At 40.1% G+C, this 24,085-nt stretch overlaps 1 long non-coding RNA gene and 1 pseudogene across 8 annotated transcripts in view; both read right to left on the bottom strand.

The window, feature by feature from the left end:
• Positions 1 to 24,085, bottom strand: part of LOC143443487 (uncharacterized) — a 401,606-nt gene that overhangs the window by 129,955 nt on the left and 247,566 nt on the right. The gene's annotated exons all lie outside the window — the stretch shown is intronic.
• On the bottom strand, positions 1,578 to 4,970 carry LOC117715708 (L-2-hydroxyglutarate dehydrogenase, mitochondrial pseudogene; annotated as a pseudogene).

Raw genomic sequence — 24,085 nt, 5'->3', positions numbered from 1 at the left:
TTGGTTGAATGCCAGCCTTATGCCAGGCTGGCATTTAATGAATTTAATGTTGACCAGGACATCTGCGTATCCTATATCATGACACTTCAATATTGATGAATGAGGTAAGGAATAACTAATCATCTGCATTGAATCTATATATTCAAATCATAATTAGTTATCAGTTCATTCAAAAGGTCTTGGTAATTCTCAATTGCTTGATTGATAAATTGTGATCAATACTATAAAGCAGGTGGGTATACATGGTACTTTTTTGTTCCCATGTAGGTAGGCCATGTTCTAGTCTGAAAACTTAGCAAAGACTTCTAAGCAGAAATAACATTTGAATTATGAAATTCAAAGTTAGGTAAGGTTTATATATGTAGTCTTATTTTGCAGATGAAGAAATAGGAACTCAGAACAGTTGTATGACTTATTTAGAGAGTTGGGATCTGAAACAAAACATCATTATTGTCATCAACAATAACAACAAAAGCAAACAAGCAAACCAAAATCAACCCACAGCTGCATACTTTGTATAGAACAGATTGCAGTTCTAGAAGTAGAAAAGTTCAAAATCAGGGACATGTCTGATGAGGGCACCATACGGCATCATGCAATGGCATATGGCATCCCATGGGAGAGCAAATAAAAGACCTGAGTGACACTCATGGAGGATAGAGGAAGCATGGCAAGAAAGGAAGTAGCTGAGCAATCTCAGGAACCTGATGTGTGTTTGTAGAAACCAACCTAGTTCCTTGAGACTTAGCCTAACTACAGATGAACACCTATGACTTCAGGAATGGATGGACACTTCAGGAGAAGACTCAGCTGGGAAAGAGCTTGCTCACAAACACAAGGGTCCAGTCCATATCCCCAACACTGACATAAAAAGCTGTGCCTATAATCCCAGTACTGGGGACACAGACCAGGGCATCCTTGAGGTTTTCTGGTCACCCAGTCTAGCTCAATCAGTGATGTTCAGGGTCAGTTAGAGACCTTATCCCAAAAGATAAGGTAGAGAAATGTCAATAGAAAAAAAATACCCAACATTGACCTCTTACCATCATGAACACACCCACATGCATGGGTGCATGGGCACATGGACAGAAAAATTATACACATATATGAACACACACATACACTCTGACACTCACTACAAAGAACTGAGCCCCCATAATCTAACCATGTATTCTCTCTCTCTCTCTCTCTCTCTCTCTCTCTCTCTCTCTCTCTCTCTCTCTCAAGTCCAAACATTTATTTAGGCACAGTCCATCTTTTATGCTGTCTTCCCAAATGTTCTATAAGAGCCCTGCCTAGATTGAGGTGGGTTGGGTTAAGTCTCTAATAAACTTGGAGTCCGGAACAGGTAGTGATACATTTCATTTCTTTCTTCAGTTCACAAGAATATGGACCTGAAGTTTTTAAAATTATTATATCTACTGTATCCTATTAGTAAGTCAATAGTTATTTTAGCCTTAAAGGCATGGTTTTAAAACCATTTTTTAAAAAAAAAAAAAAAAAAACTTTAAACTGCAGCCTGTAGACCGTCGTTGCTGATGTAGGGACTATAACGCATGTACAGCACCCTCCACCATTCATAACTTAAACCGTTGCTGTACTTCCTCTGCTATCATTCTAGAATTTGCCAGGGAGGAAGTGGCAGCAGGCGAAGGTGCATTTCTCACATGAAGAACGCGGTCTCCAATCTCGCCAGTTCCTCCAGCAAACACAAAATCCTCTACCAGTTTTCCATCTCTGTCCAGGGCCTGGGCTCGCACTCCAGCAGGGCCTCGAAGTACATCGCTGATGGTAATTTCAGGAATGAACTTTTGAAGATGCTTCACTGTTTCATTGAGAAAACAGGCTTTATATATTTCACTAACTCCATAAGAAAAATTCTGGAACACCAGTTTAATGAAACCACTTTTGAGAATTACTTCCATAACATCTCTGGCATCGAAGTCAAAGGGTCTGTAACCCTCCCATTTAAAGGCAAGCACTGCATTAGGCCCTAGCCAGATAGTGCCATCCAGCCTTGGTGTAAAGTGGACTCCTAGGAAAGGAAATCGGTTGTCTGGGACCGGATAAATATTTCCTTTTACAAGGTAGTCCTTTTCTGGCCTTAAGATCAGGTAATCTCCCCGGAATGGGACAATTTGAGGGTCAGGATTGCAGGCACTCAATTCTGAACTACGGTCTGAGTGAAGACTGGCACATGTCATGACATATCGACACTGAATTTCCTTTCCCTCACTATTCTTGACAGTAACTGGGTATTTCATCCCATCCTTACTTCTTGACGGGTTTTCTTTAACTATCTCAATATCTTTTACCTCAAAATCTTTCAAGATAGAGCCACCTGCTTCTTGGAAATCCTGGGCAAATGACAAAGCTACCTGTTGGTAGTTCACAATGCCACTGGCCTACTGTATCTGATGTAATTGTATACTAATGAAAAATATATTTTAGTGTTCCTCAAAAGATTTTTCTCTAAGTCTAATAAATGTGTGCTGAAGGGTCCTTGAAGAGGTTCTGGTTCAGCTGGTCTAGTGAACTAAGAGAAGGGAGGGCACATTTGTGTGGGCTCCTCAAAGATTGGATGCACAGTGCTGATGGGAACGTTGTCTGGGTCTTTCTGATGCTGTCTACCCCAGGACTCAGTTATAGCGCTTCATGGTGGAAGCAAATACTACTGTAAATCAAGGCTCTCCCTGTCACTAGCAGCTTCGGTGCTTTGGACCTTGGGGTCTCTATGGAGCTATGACTACACTGGCACTTCCCAGTCCTCATTAAATGATAATTATATCTTCAGTCTGGACAACTGACCCTGAATCTCCAGAGAAAGGGCCCAGGAATCGGCACTTATTAGAAGTTTCCATTTGATTGAATGGTAGATGATCTCAAAGATCCCTTCTGACTTGGAAATCTTCTGCAGCTATGAAATCAGCCAACCCCTGTGGCCCAGAGACATTATGGGACAGTGGAGGACTCAGAGGACATTACATAAAGCTCATGGGAAGGGGGGGGGCACTGGAGCTAGGGGCTGACATATTGCCAAGTCCCACTGCTCTACTCGGCAGTGTCTTTGTGAAAATAGTAACCCCCCTTTTTTTCCCTGACTGATTTATGTGACAGTTGGAAAGCAGCTTCCAGAACAGCCTGTTCCTCCCCTCAGCATTATTAACATAAATATGTGCACAGGCCTTCAGCTCCTGCTTTCTGTGTACACTAGGCTTAAGGGGCCTTGAAAGCCACAGGCCAGCTGAAGAAAAACTAGAGAGAGGAAGTGTTGTTAGAGACACTGGAATGAAAGGGGGAAAAGGACAGGAGGTTGCTAAGAGACAATGTCAAGCTGGGCCATGGGATTAACAGCCAGAATCAAAGCAAGAACTTAATGGTATATTCTTGCAGTCCGAGTCTTTTCTAAGCACAAGGGGGTGGAGGGTGATTACCCAAGTAATTCCACAGCAAATCAGGCAGAAAGGGCCCCCTTTCCTTCTTGGCTGGATGCAAAGTAAAAACTAAGTGATTTAAAAAATAATTCTAGCTAATACCATCCTCTAGCTCCGGGTAACGTGGAGCAATGCTTAACTGTCGGTTGACTGGCCGTCTTTACTATGCTAATGAGCACCAAGAATCTCTAATGCTGAAATTACTTGCAACCTGTTTACTGAGAGTGGTCATACATTTTTCCAAGACATATTTTGGGAAACTATGGCTTATAAAAATGACTACGACGATGTTTCATAGCCCCAAGGTTTGTTTCAAACATACATCAGTTTATTATGTTTAAATAATAGCCTTGTGAATTGGTTATCCGCCCCCCTCCCCCTGCCCTGGCGCACGCACACACACACACACACACACACACACACACACACACACACACGCACACACACGCACACACACACACACCTTTGCAGAAGTAAAGGCATGAAGAGGCTCAGTGATCTGTTGGAAATGCCTCGGCTAGTGAGGAATGACAAAGTTGGGTAGGAGTTTTTAGGATCCTGATTTGCATCTTGCTCCTGCTGACACTTCAAGCTATGACTCAGTTTTCACATTGTGAAAAATGGAGACATGTCTTACAGAGCTACCAAGCTCAGAGATAATACACATGCTATAGGTTCCAAAAATAGCTATAGATAACCATCACTTCTGCCCATCATCATCATCATCACCACCATCACCATCATCATCATGAGTGTCTTCATTGTTGTGAGTTTAATGTGTGGAAAGGCAGTTCATAGAGGTGCACAGTAGGGAATATGTGTTTTGGTTGAATCAAGTGAAATAGTAAGTTTAGGCATGCAAGAGGCTAGGTAAATGATAAACTTCTTGGGAGGAATCGAAAATCTTGTTGCCATTCTTTGGGCCAAACCTGCTACCAGCTACCAGACACGAAGTACCATTTGGGGCACGACACTTCATGGGGCCGGGTTCTGTTTTATAGCAGATGGGTGGTAGAGCCAGAGGAACTAGTGACTTCTACCCATCTTGCCACCATAATCCTTCAGGGGCTTGTTCACACAGCTTTCTAAGCTCTGGCCTTGAATGCCTGAACCCACATGCCTGTGATGGTTCCTGGGAAACATGGGCATATGGGAACTTCCAACTGATTCTAATCATCAGCCTGCTTTTAAAGCCTCTGGCCTGGACTGGGCATGGCAGCACAACCCCTAAACCCCAGTACTTGGGAAGCAGAGGCAAAGACAGAGGCAGAAGCATGTGGGTCTCTATGAGTTCCAGACCAGACCATATAGCGAGTACAAGATTATCTAGGGATGCAGAGTAAGAGCCTGTCAGAAAAACAAAACAAAACACAACAAAACAAAAACAAACAAAAAATCAAACCAAATCAAAGCAAAAACAAACCATCCACAAAAAATAAATAAATAAACAATCCAAACTAAACAAAAAAAAAAATAAATAAAATAAAACCTACCAACCTCTGGGCTGATGAAGATGTTGAAAGCCTTTCTGTTCATTTTTTCCTCAATGACTCAGAGAAACTGGTAGAATTATCTTTTGGCCCATTTTTGGTTATTAATCTTGGTTAGGGTTTTTTTTTATTATTGGTTATTATTTACTGTGGTCTTCCCTTGTGCAAGTACTCAAGTTTCAGACATTCTGGTCTCTGAGGGACAGTTATTTTCAATGCTTCCTGTTCAATACAGTAGCTTGCACCTCTATTGGTGAAATAGAGGACCTTGAGAGGCTTTGTGTAAGGACACTGCATAGATGTGTATACTAACTAGGCCTGGGTTCAAATCACCATGTGGAGTTAAGGAGGGAGATAAAATACACTGTAGACAGGAGAAGAAAACAATGGAGTATGGGGGCATGTGTCCACCCTAGAAGGTCATGATATTCAAAGTGTTTAATGTCACTGCCATCAGCTATATAACGCCAGTGAAAAGCCAGGCAAGAGAAATAAAATCCCCAGTTATGGTTTAGTAATTGCTTTCAAGACAGCAGGAAATAAAAATGTTCCCAAGTTCTTGTATATTGGCATGTTTCCCTTCGTGGACTAGCATGCACATGAGGAACATTTTCATGGCTGACTTTAAATTAGCCTTGATTTCTCTGTCAAGTAGAGTTAAAGTTCTCAGTAAGATATTTCATTGCTTGCCTTAACGTGATGATTTCAAGCCTTCTAAATATTTATGCCAGTGTCATTATTTAGGAAAATAATCAAAAAGAAAAGGCTAGCCTTCACCACTATTATTGGCCTGAGGTTCTAACATATATCCTAAAATAGTTCATACTTGAAAATTGAATTCTCTACTAAAATGTCACTACATTGAAGATATGTACTGGAAGAGAATATGAATGGTTGCCTCTTTCTAGTTACATAATCCAGGCAATATTCTTCAATTCCTTACATATCAGTTTTTGGGTTTGTTTTGTTTCATTCTGATTCAAAGATAATTGTATCTGATTTGATTGTTTCTAGGAAGGTGAAATGAGAACACCAAGGTCAAGAGTTTGGCACATACTAAAACCCTAAGAAGTAGTAGCACTTATCCTTAGTTTGTTCCAATTCAGTTTACTCTTTATGAGTCTCCTTGTGACTAAGTACCAGTGCCTCCCTGAGTTAATGTCCCCTCATCTGTGAAATCGGAGTAATTCTATGTATTTACAATGTTGTCAATGTCAATGTGACATGGGTCATGGCTCCATGTAAAACACCGAGCATCTGCATATTCATCAGTGCTGACTTGTGTTGTTTGCAGAAATGATGGGTTATCTTTTTTACACGAAGCTCTTTCATTCAAAGACCATACCATTCATTCTTTTGAATAAATACATATCAATCCATTTTGGAACCCTGGAAACAAAATAACCCAAAGGTGTGATATCACCACTTTCTGTTCCCAGGGAGGGCATCTCTTAGATGAGGAAGAGGCCAAGAGCCAAGTGCTAGGAAGCAAATGTGTTACCTAGTGACATCCAGGACCCCTTTGCTTAGGAAACATCTCCCAAAATGTTATTATCAACCATCATGTTGGCTGGCACCAGATGCAATCCAAGTAACTCAGGGCAGAGTGATTGTGTTGGAGATTTTATGTCAACTTGACAGAAGTTAAAGTCACCTAAGAGGAAGGAACTTTAAGAAAATGCCTCCAAAGCCAAGTAGTAGAAGTGAATGCCTTTAATTCTAGCACTAAGGACACAGAGGCTGATGGATCTCTGTGAGTTTGAAGCCAATTTCTGTCTACAGAGTAAGTTAAAAAACAGCCCAGGCTATACAGAAATACTTTGTCTCCAAAAAAAAATCAAAAAAAAAAAAAAAAAAAAAAAAAAAAAAAAAAAAAAAAAAAAAAAAAAAGAAAAAGAAAAGAAAGGAAGGAAGGAAGGAAGAAAAAGGAAAGAGAGAAAGGAAGAAAGAACAAAAGAGAAAATGCCTCCATAATATCAGACTGTAGGCAAGCCTATAAGGCATTTTCTTAATTAGTGATTGATGGGGAAAGGAACCAGTCCATTGTGGGTGGTGCCATCCCTAGGCTAATGCTACTAGCCTATAAGAAATGCTATTTTCTATAAGAAAGGCTAAGCAAAGCCAGAGGGAGGGAGCCAGTAAGCAGCATCCCTCCATGGCATCTACATCAGCTCCTGCCTCCAGATTCCTGTCCTGCTTTGGTTCCTAGCCTGAGTTCCTTCAGTGATGAACAGTGATGTGCAAGCTTAAGCCAAAGAAACCCCTTCTTTCCCAACTTGTTTTTGTCATGGTGTTTCATAGCAGCAATGATAACCCTAACTAGAACAGTGATAAACTATTAGCATTTTCTATCTCCCCCATGAGCTCTGTAGATGAGAGAGTATCCATTTTTCTGGGCATGATGAGGCTTGAAGAGGACAGTATTTGAGAGGAAGATGGGAAGAGAAAACGGCTTGCTTGAAAAACACCCAAAGCATATGCATGGCCAACAACACAGTCAATGATAGGTGATGTGAAAACAATGAGACTTGACAGGGAAAGCTAGGCTGGTACACAAGGCCTCCCTACCAGGATAAGACAGGAGAAGCACATCATGAGCAATCTTTTCCATCATGGGAAGATTCTGAGCAGGTATCATGATCAGGTCTGAGTTTCAGGACCCACCCTGGCTGCGGCTGCTTTGTGGTGAAAAGGATGAGTCTACAGAGTAAACGAGGGACTGTCAGTTTCTGTTATCTGTTGTCATAGGAAGTGTTCCATCCTCTGAAGTAAGGGGCAAGAGTCCAGGAAAATGTGAAACTGAGCATGGCCCTTCCTTGCAGGGGCATTTAGAAGTAGTAGAAATGGTGTCCACTAGACACCACACATGATTTCTGTGGGAGAATATTTCCAAGGCTGTGGTCAATGGATTTCACATCCTGGTGTCTATACCCTTGAATAACTTTCTCCTCATGAAGGTGGGCTGTACTAAATACTTCCTTTTGACAAAAAGGATGTAGCTAAAGTGATGAGCCCTCCATGACTATGCTACAGAAGACTGAAACACCCATCCTGTGGACATTGCTTCCCTGTCCTCAACTTGCTAACACCCCCCACTCTCTGTGTTCACTCTGATGAAGCTCCCTGTAGAGAGGTCCTCCGGATAAGGAACTGAGCAGTCCAACCATGTCAAGAAACCAAGTCTCAACCTTAGCTGGGAGAATCACAGCTGGAGGCAGAGCCTCCTTGTAGTTTGAGAGACATCCCTGTACAAATGACTCAGGTAAGCAGTGCCTGACCCTCGGAAAATGCTAGACCAGAAATTGTCTTGTTTTAAGCTGCTAAGATGATAAGTGAGTAGTTTGTTACACAATGCCTAGAATCAAGATACTCTCATATGATGTCAGACACCGAGAGAAGGCACAGTATCAAGGAGAGTGAATGGCAAGTACTCACATATTTAACCAGGAGAGCAGAAATAACCAAGGATGGTAAGACAGAAGAAAGCTTGACAAGTTAGCTGGTGCTGTGATTCACAAAAAATTGCATGAACATGCTGGGAGGGGTTGGGGAAGAAAGGGTGTCAGGGTCCCCGTGGGCTTACACACACCCTTCATGAGATGCTCTTGATGCTAACCTCCAGTTACTGCTTCAGACAGAAGCATGAATTTTTGAGGGTTAATAATATGATCTGGTTTTGCTTTCTGTGTCATGCTCAAATTCTTGTTTGAATTTTATGATTCTGCATTTCTAAATGCTCTCCCAAAGACATTTATTAATGAATTTAGCAGCTGGCTCTGCAGGGGCCCTCCAAAATTCTTCTTTCCCTGTCTCTGGATTCTGAACCCAATGCTGTACTCCGTAAACTCTTAACTCAAGTCTTTTTTTTTTTCTTCATTATTATCTGTTATCCCTCGAACCGACTTGGAAACAGTGTGGAAAATCCATATTATGGGAGATAGGAGTGTGAAGTGAGGGTCTTCACCATTACAAGTTCTTTCCTTGCTTGATTTTGTTGCCTGCTAGGGGTTAATGGATTGTCACTGGTCATGCTCTCTAGACTAAACTGTTCCCCATCAGCTCAGAGCAGAACTATCAAGGAATAAAGAGGTACCACTTCAGTGCTGCATGGGTTCAAGGATATGTATTAACTGTTCTGTGAGACTGTTTTAAAGAGGATGGGTTGAGCACAAACTCCCAAATGCTCAGAATTGTGTGATAAAGAAGCTAACCTTTGTGGTTTCTTACCTGCCAGGCAAACCATACACTCATCTAGAAGCTGCCAAGCCAGCAGCTGCCTAAGACATGCCATAAATAGCCTGCAGAACAATTTGCTTTCAAAGAGAAACAGACAAGGGAGTGCAGAGAGGCAGCCAGCAGTGGGCCCAGCCTTAGGTCTGGACAAATTTGGCAGCAGCAAAATGCACACTGCTCAGCATGTGTCTCTACAGGACCTCACAAGCTCAATACTGTCCTGAACCCCCATCCACTCTTACATTCAGGAGCAAGATCAATTGGGATTACCATGGCACCTGTACCTACATATTCTAAGCCCAGAGTTGCCTGAGACCATCTCGTTGTTTTTTTTTTTGTTTTGTATTGTTTTTTGTTTTTTGTTTTTTGTTTTTTTTTTTTTTTTTTTTTTTTTTTTTTTTTGCCACCAAGGCTTTTTCTACCACCTTCTGCCAATAAAGTTTGCTTTCTCTCCTTGACTTATCTCAAGGCAGGAGGACCAGATGCAGGGACTATTTGAGAAAATATACAGTACACCGAACAGCTGTTGCTAGCACTTCCTAGTGCTTCTCAGAAGCTGATATGATGGGTTGTGTACCAGGATCTCCTGTCACCAGATTCTTGGCTTCTTTGTTTTCATTCTTGAAAACAACATGGCTCTTATAGCCCCAGGTTATGATGTGGTTGCACCATTTTTTTTTTTATCTCCAGGATAAATAGCTGATCACTTCGTCAAAGAGGCCCTTCCTGAGAAACCACATAGCCCACCCCTCCGCATCCTCTGCATAATTATTACTTACTGCTCTCCAGTAACCTGTTAGATTTTCTTCTTAACATAATAACATGATTGTGTCTACATTCAGGATCAAAGCACTAGGTAGTAGAAGCATCAGGACTGGAATTTTTTAAATATAGTTATGCCATCCAATATGTTAGTCATGTATTGCTGTTGAGTAGTTGAACTGTGGCTAGTCAAATTGAAATATTCTATAACTACAAAATACATGCTAGAGTTGTTGAAAGCCTTAATCCCAGTTGGGTATCCATTGGGTAAAATGTTTGGGGCCAGAAGTGCTCAGATTTCCAGGTTTTTAAGGTTCAGGTACATTTGCATAGACTTTACCGATTGAACCTACTTACTCTGAAAATCTGAACATCCTCTGAACTAACACGATCCTCAAAACCTTTTGGTGTTGGAGCACTTCAGATTTCCAAGTTTTTATTAGGCATGGTCTACCTGTGTGACAATGAGATTGAGGTTGTTAAACTGTGGCACTAATGTTCTTGACATTGATTGTAGTATGGTGATAATTTAATGCATTTGGTTAAATAAAGTAGAATATTGTAATTAATTTTGGCAGCTTCTTCCTCTAAAAACTATAGCTATTAGAAGATTTCAGTTGTATTTCTAGAAGACAGTGTTGAATTATCCCTTTCATCACTGTACTAGTAAGAAGTGAAATGCCAGTAGATTTGACATAGTGTCTCTCTGGGTACTACTGGAACCAATAATTTAGAATCTCTTCTACTGGTTTCAAAAGTTCATTTCTAAAGAAAAAAAAAAAAAACTACTTTCCCTTTAACATTCCACATCCATTAGTAAATCAGGAAGGACCAGAAACCTAACACAAGCTACCCCGTAAAAAAAAGTCTTGGTATTGGAAGAATTGTGATGCTGTTCATACATTTGAAGGGAGGGCTGAATGAATGTCAGAGATGAGGCTCCAAAGTCTCACCCTTCTTCCTTCAGTTCTTCCTCTGTGTGAGTGTTAGTTCCACTTTTTCTTATCCCTTTCCTCCTGTGAACATAGCTAGAGGTAAGTTTGATGGCGGTTTACAGGGATGTATTGAATATGAACTCCAAACAGCACTCTTATTCACTGGCTTGTGTTGATCCTATGGAGATCCCTGGTACCAATCACAGATGTGATAATGTGACTGGCCGATGTAGTGTTCTGTGCTCAATCATGTAAACACAAGGTAGGTTAAATCACTGGTGAACCCACATTAAACAAATAATTAAAGCCAGGGATCAGGCATTTCTAAACCAAAGGGGCTACTTTTGACTTAAAGGAGAAATGCTTAGCAGACAGAGTGACGGGTTCATGCTGCCCACTTTGTTTTCCCCAGGGGATCAATATTGAGAAATTATGGACATCTTGGCTGCAAGTACAGATGGTGACACTGGTTCTCCTGCTTCTGACCAGCAGGAAAATGTTGGTGTTTTTCTTTAGTTTGTGTGAGTGTGTGTGTGAATGTGTGTACATTTGTGTGTGTGTGGTGGGTGCATGTGTGTGCATGTGTGTGTGTGTGTGTTTTGTATGAGTGTGAATGAACCTCAGATATGAAACTTCCTTTAAAATAGCAGTTCCTAACCTGTGGGTTGTAATCCCTTTGGAGGAGTCAAACAACCCTTTCACAGAAGTTGCCTAAGACATCATAAAACAAAACATTACGATTCATAACAGAAGCAACATTACAGTTATGAAGTAGAAAAGAAAATAATTTTATAATTGGAGGGTGCCACAACATGAGAAACTGTATTAAAGATCAACCCTAGGAAGGCTGAGAAGCACACCTTTAAAAGCATTGTTTTATCCAGTATGTATGTTCAGGAGAGCAACCGGCAGATGCTTCAACACCAAGTGTGTTTGACCTCTGTACCATTTTCTTTTGCATGGCTGTCATTCGAATGCCAGACAGAAACTACTTGACAGGGGAAGAGTTTGCTCTCAGTGACGACTTCAGAGGGTCTCAGGCCACTGTGATGGGGAAGGCATGGCTATATGGTTTGTGGTAGAGGCTTGTCACACAATAGATCAGGAAACAGAGTATAGCTAGAACTAGGGGCCAGGCTCCAACCTGCACAAAGACACCTCCCTGGTCCTCTCCTGACACAGGTCCTACCTCCTGCGGGTTCCAGAGCCTCCCAAAACAACACCACTGTCTGGGAATACCTCACAAATACCTCACAATGTGAGACTGTTGGGAAAAGTTTATATCCAAGCTATAATGATGTCAACCTCTGGAATATTGCTGCTAACAATTTATTGAGTCCTAACAGTGCAGAATGTAGAATTAAAAACAACTCTGGTCTACCAGACAGACAGTCTCATCTCACTAATATTATCTGAACATGTCCTGCAGAGAAATGGAAATCTTTACCATTGACTGTCAAAATTCCCCCCTCCTCTCTTTCTAAAAAGAAAGAGTGGAAGAGAAGAGAAAAGAAGAGGAGGGGAGGGGAGGAGGAGAGGAGGGGAGGGGAGGGGAGGGGAGGGGAGGGGAGGGGAGGGGAGGGGAGGGGAGGGGGAGGGGAGGGGAGAGGAGAGGAGAGGAGAGGAGAGGAGAGGAGAGGAGAGGAGAGGAGAGGAGAGGAGAGGAGAGGAGAGGAGAGGAGAGGAGAGGAGAGGAGAGGAGAGGAGAGGAGAGGAGAGGAGAGGAGGAGAGGAGAGAAACGTTTTGGCTCCTACACAGGAAATGTGTTTCCTCCTTGTCTGGGGTTGGATTCCCCATTTCCAGCCTCATGCTGTGGGTTTTTACTGTCTTGTTTGCTTTCTGGATAGTCAGTTCCATCAGCACAAAGGGATGAGACTTTTCATCCAGGATGCTTGGGTCCTGAGTAAGCCACAGGGACAGAAGCAGTGGGCCTTTGCTATACATGTCTGAAGGAAATAAGAGGTGGTTTGTTGCCTGGGAAGCTCTCGTGTGGAGACAGGGCAGGGAAGAAGGGTTGTTTACATGGCTAGTGTGTACTGCACTCAATGATCATGTTTTAAACCCCTTTGAGCTGACATTTTTAGTACCTCTCCTTCACTACGCATCATGGAAGTCACAGACAGGTGGGTAGGCCCAGGAATCTGATGTTGCATTAATATGTTGAGACTCTTCTTCTAATATCCGAAAAAACAAAACAAAACAAAACAAAACAAAACAAAACAAAACAAAACAAAACTTGATATCTGAAAAAACTTGGGAGTTTCCATTAATCCTCACGACACAGGATGCAGTTTTCCTGATGTGGGTCACACTGATGCTTTCCACAAATCACTGGAAGTTACTTCTCTAATATATGCAGTGTCTTGGGAATGGAGGGGGTGTCTATAGAGATGTTCCTGAAAGGGTGAGTGGTAGTTGGGGAAACATGTTTTCCTTCCTGCAAGCTTTCATGTTTAATTAAATCTGTGGATTCAACATTTTTTCCCCTTCTTATTTAAATCCCAGCCAACTGGGGCCTTGCCTTCTGGCCCAGACACCAACCTACATGTCTAGCTTTGCAGGTAATGGTGATTCATTGTTGTAGCCAAGGGAGGGAAGAAAACACACACGGAGAGCTTCTTCTCTTTCAGCAGAGCACAGAATATAATTTTTGGAACTGTCAGTAACTTCTAGCTAAACATTGCCAGGTTTATTTTAAAGGGACATTCCATGGCTTTGTTTGTGTGCGTTTATGATTTTTATGCTTGAAGTTATTTCAGAGTAAAGAAAAAAAAACAAGTTAATCATTCATACAGTGGAGTTGTAATTATTTGCCTAGGCAAAACACCAGTAGCTATGAGATCAGAATACCCAACTCTGTTTAATTTTAGGCATTAAAATCACCTAGAGCTTTTACCGGTAAAACCCTTAGTTATTTTTTTTTTTCTGTTGTAACTCTGGTAATTTTATTATTCTGTGATATATGAATACTTTTCTACCATGTGTCCCACAATGTTGCCTTGGTGATTTGAGTATCTAGCAAGCAAGTAATTTGGTTTTTTATCCTGAGGTGAAAGAGGAAATAATTCAGCATTAAATGACTAATACTTTTATCTCTATAATTAAGCACCGAGCCAAGTGAATCAGATTATTAATAAATCCCAAAATGTTGGGCAAGGAATTCAGGATTCAGAATCCTCTGCCTTTACTACCTCCCTGCCTTTGGACATGCTGTTCTGTGGCCGACACCTCCCTGCCCACTCCCTTCTTCTGACGATCCTCCTCATTGCTTCTCAGTTTGATATCATGTCCTAGATACTGCCTGGCTGGTTTAGCTCTCATGGCGTAGTCTCATTTTTCTTACAAAAACATTGTAATTCATCAGATCTGGTCTATGTTGGAGCAGTTACTGTGGTGTCAATGCAGCTGCAGTGTCAAGAGCTCACACTTAGTAAAGACTCTGTTGATATTAATGAACTCATGTAACTGATACTCTATTGGTGCAGGTCAGAAGTGGAAGATGATTCCCACTTAGAACCTACATAAACTTTAGAAGTTAAAGAGTCCAACTTCTGTCTCCAGATCAGGGCTGTCTCTGGAAGTTCAAGCTTCCCTCCCATAATGCTTGTTGATAACCTCTGTAACTATATCTTGCTGCTTCAACACTGCTTCTAATATAGATTCAGGAAACTGTCATTATACATAGGTGTTTGTGATGGCCCCATGACCCTCCTCTTAGTCACTCTCTGTGTCTTTGCCTCCCACCACGAGTACTGAGTTAGGAATTATCTCAGCTCATTTCCTAGATTACTATTGGGTTCCAAGGTTAGGCCACTTCATTGGTTAATCTTTACTATTGATGAGATTGGAATCACAGATACCTTGGAAATTACTAGTTTCTGCTGTGTGTCTGAGTGTGTCCAGAGTAAATTAAGGGAAAAAGACCAGCCACGAATGTGGAGGAATTGGAGTTTTAAGTAGTTCCATCCCAAGATTTAGGGCTATTAAAAACTAAACACAGGAGAGATAGAGATGAGAGAGAGAGACAGAGAGAGAGAGAGAGAGAGAGAGAGAGAGAGAGAGAGAGAGAGAGAGAACTCATGCAGGCATATAATCATTCAATTTATTTCTGTCTGTCTCTCTCCCATGACTCTGCCTATGTGTCTTGCTGTCTGTCTCTGTCCCTCTGTCTGTCTCTCTCTTTCTCTCTGTGTATATCTGTGTTTGCATGTCTGTCTCTGTCCCTGTCTGCCTCTGTCTCTGTCTCTCTCTGTGTCTCTGTCTCTCTCTCTCTCTCCCTCTCTCTCTCTCTGCCTCTTCATATGAAATCTTAAAATTGTGGAACAAAATTAATCTTTTCTTTCTTAGGTTGCTTTGTTTATGTAATTTTGCCACAGCAATGAAATAGCTAAGTCCTTAAAGGCATGGCAACCTATGCCAGAGTTTTCCAGAGCCCAGTGACAGTGTTGCATGACTGAATAAGGAAGTCACAAAAAATAACACTAAAGGGTTTCTGGACACACAATGACAAAAGGTTAATTGAGAATCAAACACATAATGAACCTGAAGTGTTTTTGGCGAGTTTTACTATTGGTGTCTTGTGATGTCATTATGGCCTTGGTTCTGAATCCACGAAACCTGCTCCTCGTTCTCTGCACGCCATCAAGCCACACAATGCAAACAAACTCAGATTTCAGACTATCATTGGGCTGACTATCTAATCGGCAGTGGTTTTGCTTAGCTCTGCCACCATGTTCCCAGGCCAGAGGCAACAGGCACACCACAGCTAGACACAGCCAGCCAGAAACACCGGCCCTTGCACCCACAAGATGTCAGCGTGGGAGATGGTTCTGCCAATCTACCATGCTGTCTCCACAATGCTTGGCTGAGCCCAGACCACCCTGCCATCCACACAGTACCAGGTAGAAATGAGACTCTAATGCTTAAAGATTATCCAAAGGCTTTATATGTTTGGTAATGCTCAATTAACAAGATGCCCACAATACCTAATCTACATATTACAACTACTTTAGACTGCTAAAGACACATGTACATCTGTGCCATTTTCCCTTCTCTCCTCCGGTTCACTTTTTATTTTTTTTGCTTCTCTTCTTCCTTCTCCTTTCTTTCTTTGCTCCTTCCAACTCCTCCCACATTACCGAGTTTATTGTAAAATATCCAGCTACAATCATACATCAGGACCTGCCCTTGTGGAAATATAATGGTGTAATTTTGGAAAACAAAGATTTTTTAACATTTTCTCACTGTCACTCCCCAGCATGTAAATACCAGATAAATCTATCTTTGGATTACATTATATTAGAATTTTTGCTTTTGAATAAAGTGAATTTTGGGTTTCTGAAGTGGTCTTAAATATGCTTCTGTCACGTTGTAGTGCATAGTTATGAGAAACCTGCTCAGTGTGGATAATCGCAAAATCAACCTTGATCAACTCTGAAAATGGCTGAGGATCTGCATCTTATACTACCAAATATCCATGGAAGTTATATGTACATAAAATTATTATCTTTAAATAAATGTATAGTTATTATCAGCAAATGTTTCATTTACATAGCATACATACACACATACACACACAGAAGAAGTTCTCATGTGTAAAAGGGTCATGAGTGGAAATGATTAGGAAGTCCTACTTTAGAGAATATGTTTTGGCCAAATCCAGCTGTCATGCTAGAAAATACAGGAAGTATAGGAGTTGTCCTTTTACCTAGCTATGACAAAACAGACAACCAAACAACTCAATAAAGAGTTTCTGTTGACTCCCAGTTGGAGGGTACTGTCCTCTATCACTGTGAGGTCATTGTAGCAGGAGCCTGAAGCAGCTGGTCACAGTGGTTGGGAATCAAAAAGTGATGAATGCTTAACTCTCTTCACTGTTTTTACTCAGTCCAGGATCTCAGCCCATGGAATGATGCCATCCAGAGTGAGAGAGGCTTCCCACCTTAGATAACCTAATCTAAATAATCCATCATAGGCTTGCTTAGTAGTTTATCTACTAGATCAGTGGTTCTCAACTTCCTAATACCATGATTCTTTAATATAGTTTCTCATGTTGTGGTGATCTCCAACCATGAAGGTTATTTTTGTCACTACTTCATAAGTATAATTTTACTATTCTTACTATAAAATTATACTTATAATTTTACTATTCACAAGAATAGTAAAACCACAACATGAGAAACTATATTAGGGGCTGGGTTCCTCCAGCCCCTAAAAGTAGCTTCAGAACTATGAACTCATGGCTTCAGGAAGAAATCAAAATATTATATTAGATATAATTTTCAATACTTTATTCTTTGTCAATAGCCTCTCCAGAAAACTTCCAGAAATAAACATGGAAATATGCTTTAATGGGACAGCACTTGTGTAGCAGGTTTGAGGTCTTTGGATTCAATACTCAGGACCAGGAAAAAATGGGGAGGCATTTGGTGGGAACTGAGAACTTAGCTCAGGAGGCAAATGATTGCCCAGCAGGTTCGAGGCTTTGGAGTCTGCTCCCAGCCCTTGGGTGGTATGAACAATAACAATGCTAACAAAGATAGAAGTTATTTTCATTTGTCTAATATTGATTGAAAACTCAAACTTTGAATACTCTTCACAACTTGACTAATGCAATGAATTATTTTCAATTAAAATCAGTTTTGGGGATCAAACGATAGTCTCAATAACCTCAATTTTACCAGCTAGCTGGTCTTTATATTTTTCATAATTAATTTTTAGTTCCTAGAATACTTCAGTCAATGGTGCCTTTATATCCCACACCTGCTACTGGACTTTCTGCTTTATAAGCGATGGTTTTTAGAAGCATTATCCCTCTGGATAGGAGAACTTCAATTAAACTGTAATTTGTATTGTGAAGCTTATGAAATTTTGGGTCTCCATGCAGGTTATTTCAACAGCCTTAACATTAGTTGTCCTTCCTTCTTAAGTTCCTTACCACTTAGCAAGTATGCTCCGACCTTTTGTTGCATGAGAGTTTTTTTTTCTGGCTTCTGTCACCTTAAAGTGAAGGCCAAGCATGACAACGAACAGGAGAGCAAATATCATCTTCATGGAACACCATTCTGAGAGCCTTGTCCTATTAAAAAGCAGAAGACAGGCTCTTGGCGTAAAGAACGTATGTGTGTGTTCCTGCTGCACACGAACTCATCTCGTGTCACAGAGCACTTGTCCCTCTTTTTGTTTCCATTCTCTATTTTGTCAAGTTGTTTTGTGTTTGTTTGGTTTTGTTGTTGTTTCTGTTTGTTTTTCTTTTCTTTTCTTTTTTTTTTTTTTTGCATTTAGGTTGGCTGTGGTTAAGGGTCATCTGATCCTTTGCAATAGCTAGCCTGGATTAGACCGCACGTTATACCCTACAGTATACTCTACGCTTCAAGGTCAGAGTGGTTTGATTTGTTCCTTTTATACTTTTCCATTTCCTTATTTTAAAATAAAATATTATTATAAAGAGAATAAATCTCAAATGATACACAAGCATATAAGGCAGATAAAAGTCACTTCTGTGCCCTATGATGAACAGTTTTGTCTCTATATCTTTCAAAGTTTTTATGTTTGTGTTTTCTTTGTTTAAGTAAATGCATATGCATAAGGAAAATTTTGTTTGTATAAACAAGATCACTTAATAGTATTCTGTAACTTAAAAGATCACAGTAATATAAAGATATTTACTTAACAGCAGTAACTTACATTTACTGAGATATTCAGATGCAAGATTATCTTCCCTAATCCTCAAAAACAGTATTGTGTGAAGGCGCTTGTTAGTGTCTCTGCTTTATAGAGAATGGTGGGGTCTTGGAGAAGTTAAGTGTCTTTGTCTGGTGCTATATAACCAGCAAGGGTTGAGTAGGGTTTCAGTCTTCAGCAGCTGTAGAGAAAAACTCAGCCACCACCCATCTCGTTCTCCAGAACTGGATCTCTTTGGAGCCATTTCCAATCCCCCCTGATTTACCTGTGTGGCACTCATACTTTTCTGCCCTAAAATGGGTATTCTTTTTTAAAATTAATTATTTTATTTACATCCCAAACGTTGCCTTCCCTTCCTGTCTCCACTCCCAGAGTTTCCCACACCAGCCCCCCTACCCCCAGCCTGTTCACCTCCGAGCAGGGTGCCCTGCCCAGGCATCCTCCTTCTCTGGGGCAGCAAGTTTCTACAGGCACATCCTTTCCTACTGGGGCCAGACAAGGCAGTCAGTCCTCTGCTAGATATGTGCAGGGGGCCTTGGACCAGTCAATGCATGCTCTTTTGTTTGTGGGTTAGTCTCTGGGAGCTCCCAGAGGTCCAGGTTAGTCGACACTATTGGTCTAATGGGTATTATTCTGCTCAGCACCCTCCAACCACCTACCCTTGCTGCTTATGGTTTTGCTCTACTATGGCCCTTTGAGTCATTTCTCTCAGGTATGTTTTGCCCTTTAAAATGGTCTGAGGGTGGTAATGCTAAGGACTTTGTACAATCTGAGAGTCTTATTTATAAAGTTTACTGAGCCTTATTTTTTAGAAGTAAATTCACCTGAAGGGCAATGCTACCTTCTTTTTCTTTCTAACTCTGATTTAACTACCCATGCCTGACTCAGTTCATTCATGGTCTCCTGATGAATGTTCCCAGCAATACTTTGGGCTTGTTCCCATGGCTTTAAATTTTGTTTTTGAGGAAGAAGAGAATCTACTTTCTCTGTAGCCTGGAATTAGAAGGGGGATGGGAGGAGATTTAGGAGCATAAAGAGGTGAAGCCACTGCTTTTGCTTTACAAACTAAAAAGCCAGCATGAGTCTCTAAATTCACAGGACCCAGGCCACTCCCACATATGACAGTCATTATGCAGGGAAAAGCACTTCTTCTGAGAATAGACCTGAGCCCTTAGATAGGAGGTAGGCCTCTTGCTTTGTTCTTGGCATGAAGTAATGTGTAGTTTTCCTTTTCTGGGATGCAAAAGACCATCACAATTTGGTGGCTTCCCAACTGGCTTGGTGGCAGAGAACTCTGGGAGAACTTTTTACAAAACAGCTTGCTCAGCAGTTTGAGAAGCACCAAGTCTCTGATGACCTCTGTTTCTGGAACTTACCAAGCAGTCCTCATAAAGTAACACTAACCACACTTCGTGCACAGGTAACCATGCAGTGTTGTTATGGTAACTATGAAATGTTGTCATAGAAGTTGTTAAAACAAGAGTTGAAGCAGGAGTTGACACTGGAGGAGAAAATAGACTTGATCCAGAAGGTGAGCTGCAATAGGCTAGTACTGGCTCTCCACAATAATGGAAATAGAAGGATACTGCAGTCATTCCCAGAATCAAAGGGAAACACCTCTAAGTTTGACATGTAATGTCTGAAACATCATGTTGCAGTGTGTGTCATAAGGACAAGTTAAGGAGTCCTTTTAAGACTGGGCTCAGCTCTGTTCCTTGTTAGCTGGAATTAGAACTTGTATAATTGACTTATTTCTATATCCTCAGTTTTCCCACACTTTCTTGTCGACTTTTTTTTTTTTTTTTTTGCAATGATAAGTTCTTATTAAGACAGCTAAATAATAAAAATTGGTAAATGTAAACTGTCCAGACAAATGAGTAAAAATTTTATCACTAGAGAAATATCACTTGATTCAAGAATAAAGCAGATATGTATGGTTTTAGCATTTTAAATGTTTTATTGAGTTTGAAGTTGATTTCTCCTTCTGCCTTTCATTTTCATACTGATTAGGTTTTCGTTCTGTGTGGCTGCCATAAGCTTTAGTATATGTCTGTCTTGCTGTTAACAGAAATTTAATTAGGTTCTATAGTGTCTTAATTTTACTAATTTAAAAATAATATTTTATGTGTATGAGATTTTGCCAGCAAGTGTGTCTGTGTACTACATGCATGCCTGTTGTTTTCTGCGGTCCAAAAAAAGCATCAGATTTCCTGAGACTGGAGTTATAGGCAATTGTGAGCTGTTGTGTGGGCTCTGGGAATCAAACCCAGGCCCTCTGGAAGAGCAACCAGTGTTCTGAACTGCTGCACAATCTCTCTAGCTTTTTTTTTTTTTTTAATTTTAAAACCTGAATTACAAAAGCCAGACATAATAGTGTATTCCAGTGTTGGGAATGGGTAGCCTGGAGCTTATTAACTACCCAGATTTAGTGGAATTGATGAACTCCAAGTTCAGGGAGAAACCTTATGTCAAAATATAAGGTGGAAAGCAACTGAAAAAAAAAAAAAAACCTGACATTGACCTCTGACCCCTTTGTACACATACACACACATATATACATACACACACATATACACATGGGGGGGGATAGAGATACTAACACATACACATAGGTGCACAGTTACACATGTACACATGCACACATGAGCATATGCACATACTATACATACATACATACACACACAAACCCTTCATTTGCAATAATATGGCTTTTAGATTACTAGAGACTAAAGTGGGGATACTCTGCTTGGTTGTTTTTGTTGTGTGTTTGGGAAAATACTTTAACAGTTCTGAGGTTCAGTTTTCTCTTTATTTAAATAAACATATGCAACAGGCATATAGAACAGCAAATAGGATCAGAAATAAAAGTCTTCTCATCATACAAAAGCCCAAACACTAAATAGAACAAAGAAAGGATATTGAAAGCTTCAAGAAAGAGCAAGTCATGTATAAAGGTTCATCAGGATAACAACTGATTTTTTCAATAGAGACTAGAAAGCCACTTACATGGATGTTCTACAAGTTACAAAAGACCACCAATGCCAGTCTAGACATCTGTATGCAAAACTATAAATCATAAAAGGAAGAGAAAGAAAATCTTTCCATGATAAAAACAGATTTGAGGAATCTATGACCACTAAGCCAAGTCTACACAGGCTACTGGAAGAAATCCTTCACTCTGAAGAGGTTAATAGTTTTCAGCACCTACATGGTGGCCTACAAATGTCCATAATTCCGGTTCCATGGTTCTGATGCCCTCTACTGAAATTCAAGGACACTAGGTAGGCACATCACACACACACACACACACACACACACACACACACACGGGGGGTCGGGGGAGAGACAGACAGACAGACAGACAGATAGACAGACAGACAGACTGACTCACACACAGTCCCATATAACAGTTCATCATCAAAAGCAGTGAGAACAGTAAGAACAGTAACTCACACAGGGTAGGAACTGGAGGGAGAAACTGATGCAGAGGCCAGTGGAGGACTTCCGCTTACAGGGTTGTTCATTCTGACCTGCTCAGCCTGCTTTGTTATAGAACCTGGGACCCCAAGGAGGAATGACATCATCCACAATGGACTGGTTCCTCCTCCATCAATTATTGATACAAATTCCTTAAAGGCTTGCTTACAAGTTGATCATATGGAGGTATTTTATTAATCAAACTACCCTCTTCTTGGATGACTTTAGCTTGTGTCAAGTTGACATCAAACTATCCAGCATTCTAGTGTCCTTTTCAATTGCTCTCCACCTTATTTTTTGAAATAATGTTTCAATAAAATTGGAGTCTCACTAGACTGGCTAGCCAGTAAGCTCCAGAGATCTACCTGTCTCCACCCCACTCATCCCAGAACTGGGGTTCAGATATACATAAAATAAAAGTAAATAAATATTTTAAAAAAGAATTTCCACAATGAATTCATTATGAAACGAGATCTTAAAACTCACCATAACAAAACAACAAGAATTAATACACATTATTCAATAATAAGTCTTCAATGTTAACTATATCATTTTCACAATAAAGAGATACAGACTAACAGACTGATTAGAAAACAGGATTTGTCTTTTTGTTGCCTCCAACAAACACATCTCACCATCAAAAATTGATACTGCCTCACAATAAAAAGAGAGACAAAGGTGGTCAATGAAACTAAGAAACAAGCAGGTGCAGCTATTACAACATCCAACAAAATATATTTCAAATAACAACTAGTCAACAGAGATACAAAGGGTCACTTCATACTCCTTAAAATACCAACAGTATGTTACAATCCTTAAACATATGTGCTCCAAACTCAAGTGCACCCTGTTTAATAAAAGAAATACTTTTAGATCTAAAACCACAGGTTAAACACAACATATTGATAGTGAGTGACCTCACTACTTTGATCATACCAATGAAAAGGTCATCTAGGAAAAAAAAAAAAACAACTAAATAGAGAAACTCTGGAGTTAAATTATACCATAAATCAAATAGATCTAACAGATATCTACAGAAATTTCCACTCAAGTACTAAAGAATACAGGATATTCTCAGCAGGAGCCTCTGGAACTTTCTCCAAAATTAACCACATATTAGGATATAAAGCAAGTCTAAACAAATATAGGAAAATTGAAATCATATCCTGTAGTCTATATGAACACAATGGCATAAAGCTGGATGTCAACAACAATAGTAACTACAATAGTAAAAAGAGTACACAAACTCATGCAAGCTAAGCAACATACTACCAAAGCTTAACAGAGTAAAGAAAGACATCAAGAAGGAAGCTTAAAAATTCCTAGAATTAAATAAAAAAATAAATATACATATTATAACGGTATATAACATATATTATATGACATAATAATATGTAGTAAATATATAAATAAATAATATATATTTATATAATACATAAAATAAATATATAATATTTATAAGTAATATATACAGATTCCTACATATATATGGAAGTAAATTTCATTAAGTAAGTGAAAAACATATAAGAAAAGATTTTAGACAATGAATAAAAAAACCTGAAGACACTGAGAGATAGAAAGACTTACGGATTTAAAGAACACTGTGAAAATGATCATCTTACCCAAAACAATCTATAGATTCAATACAATTCTCATCCAAATTTCATTGAATATCTTCACAGAAATTTAAAAAAAAAAATCTAAATTTCAGATGGAAACACAAGATACCAAGGGACCAAGGGTAGTAATAAATTATTTCTCCGTGGGTGAAATGGGGCAATTCAAGCCAGAATAGATTATATTAAATACAGGTTTATCTGACAAGTTTACTGGCCTCAAGGACAGATGCCAGGAAAGTCACCATTGGAGAAGGGTGCAGGGAGACTGGCCCCAAGAACTGAGGCCAGGGATGTAACCATGGAAAGGGAGAAAAGGGGTGGGGAAAGAGAGAAAGAGTGTGCACAGAGAAAGAAGAGAAGAAGGAGAGAGGAGTGGGGAGCAGGAAAGAGAGAGGAAAGAAGAATGTCTGGATTGTATAAGGAAGAGCCTCTGAGAGAAGGGAAGCCAAGC

The sequence above is a fragment of the Arvicanthis niloticus genome, chromosome 9 (genome assembly GCF_011762505.2).
Source record: "Arvicanthis niloticus isolate mArvNil1 chromosome 9, mArvNil1.pat.X, whole genome shotgun sequence".
NCBI lineage: Eukaryota > Metazoa > Chordata > Mammalia > Rodentia > Muridae > Arvicanthis > Arvicanthis niloticus.
The sequence above is the reverse complement of the archived record's forward strand: the minus strand, read 5'-3'. Positions and strand labels throughout refer to the sequence as shown.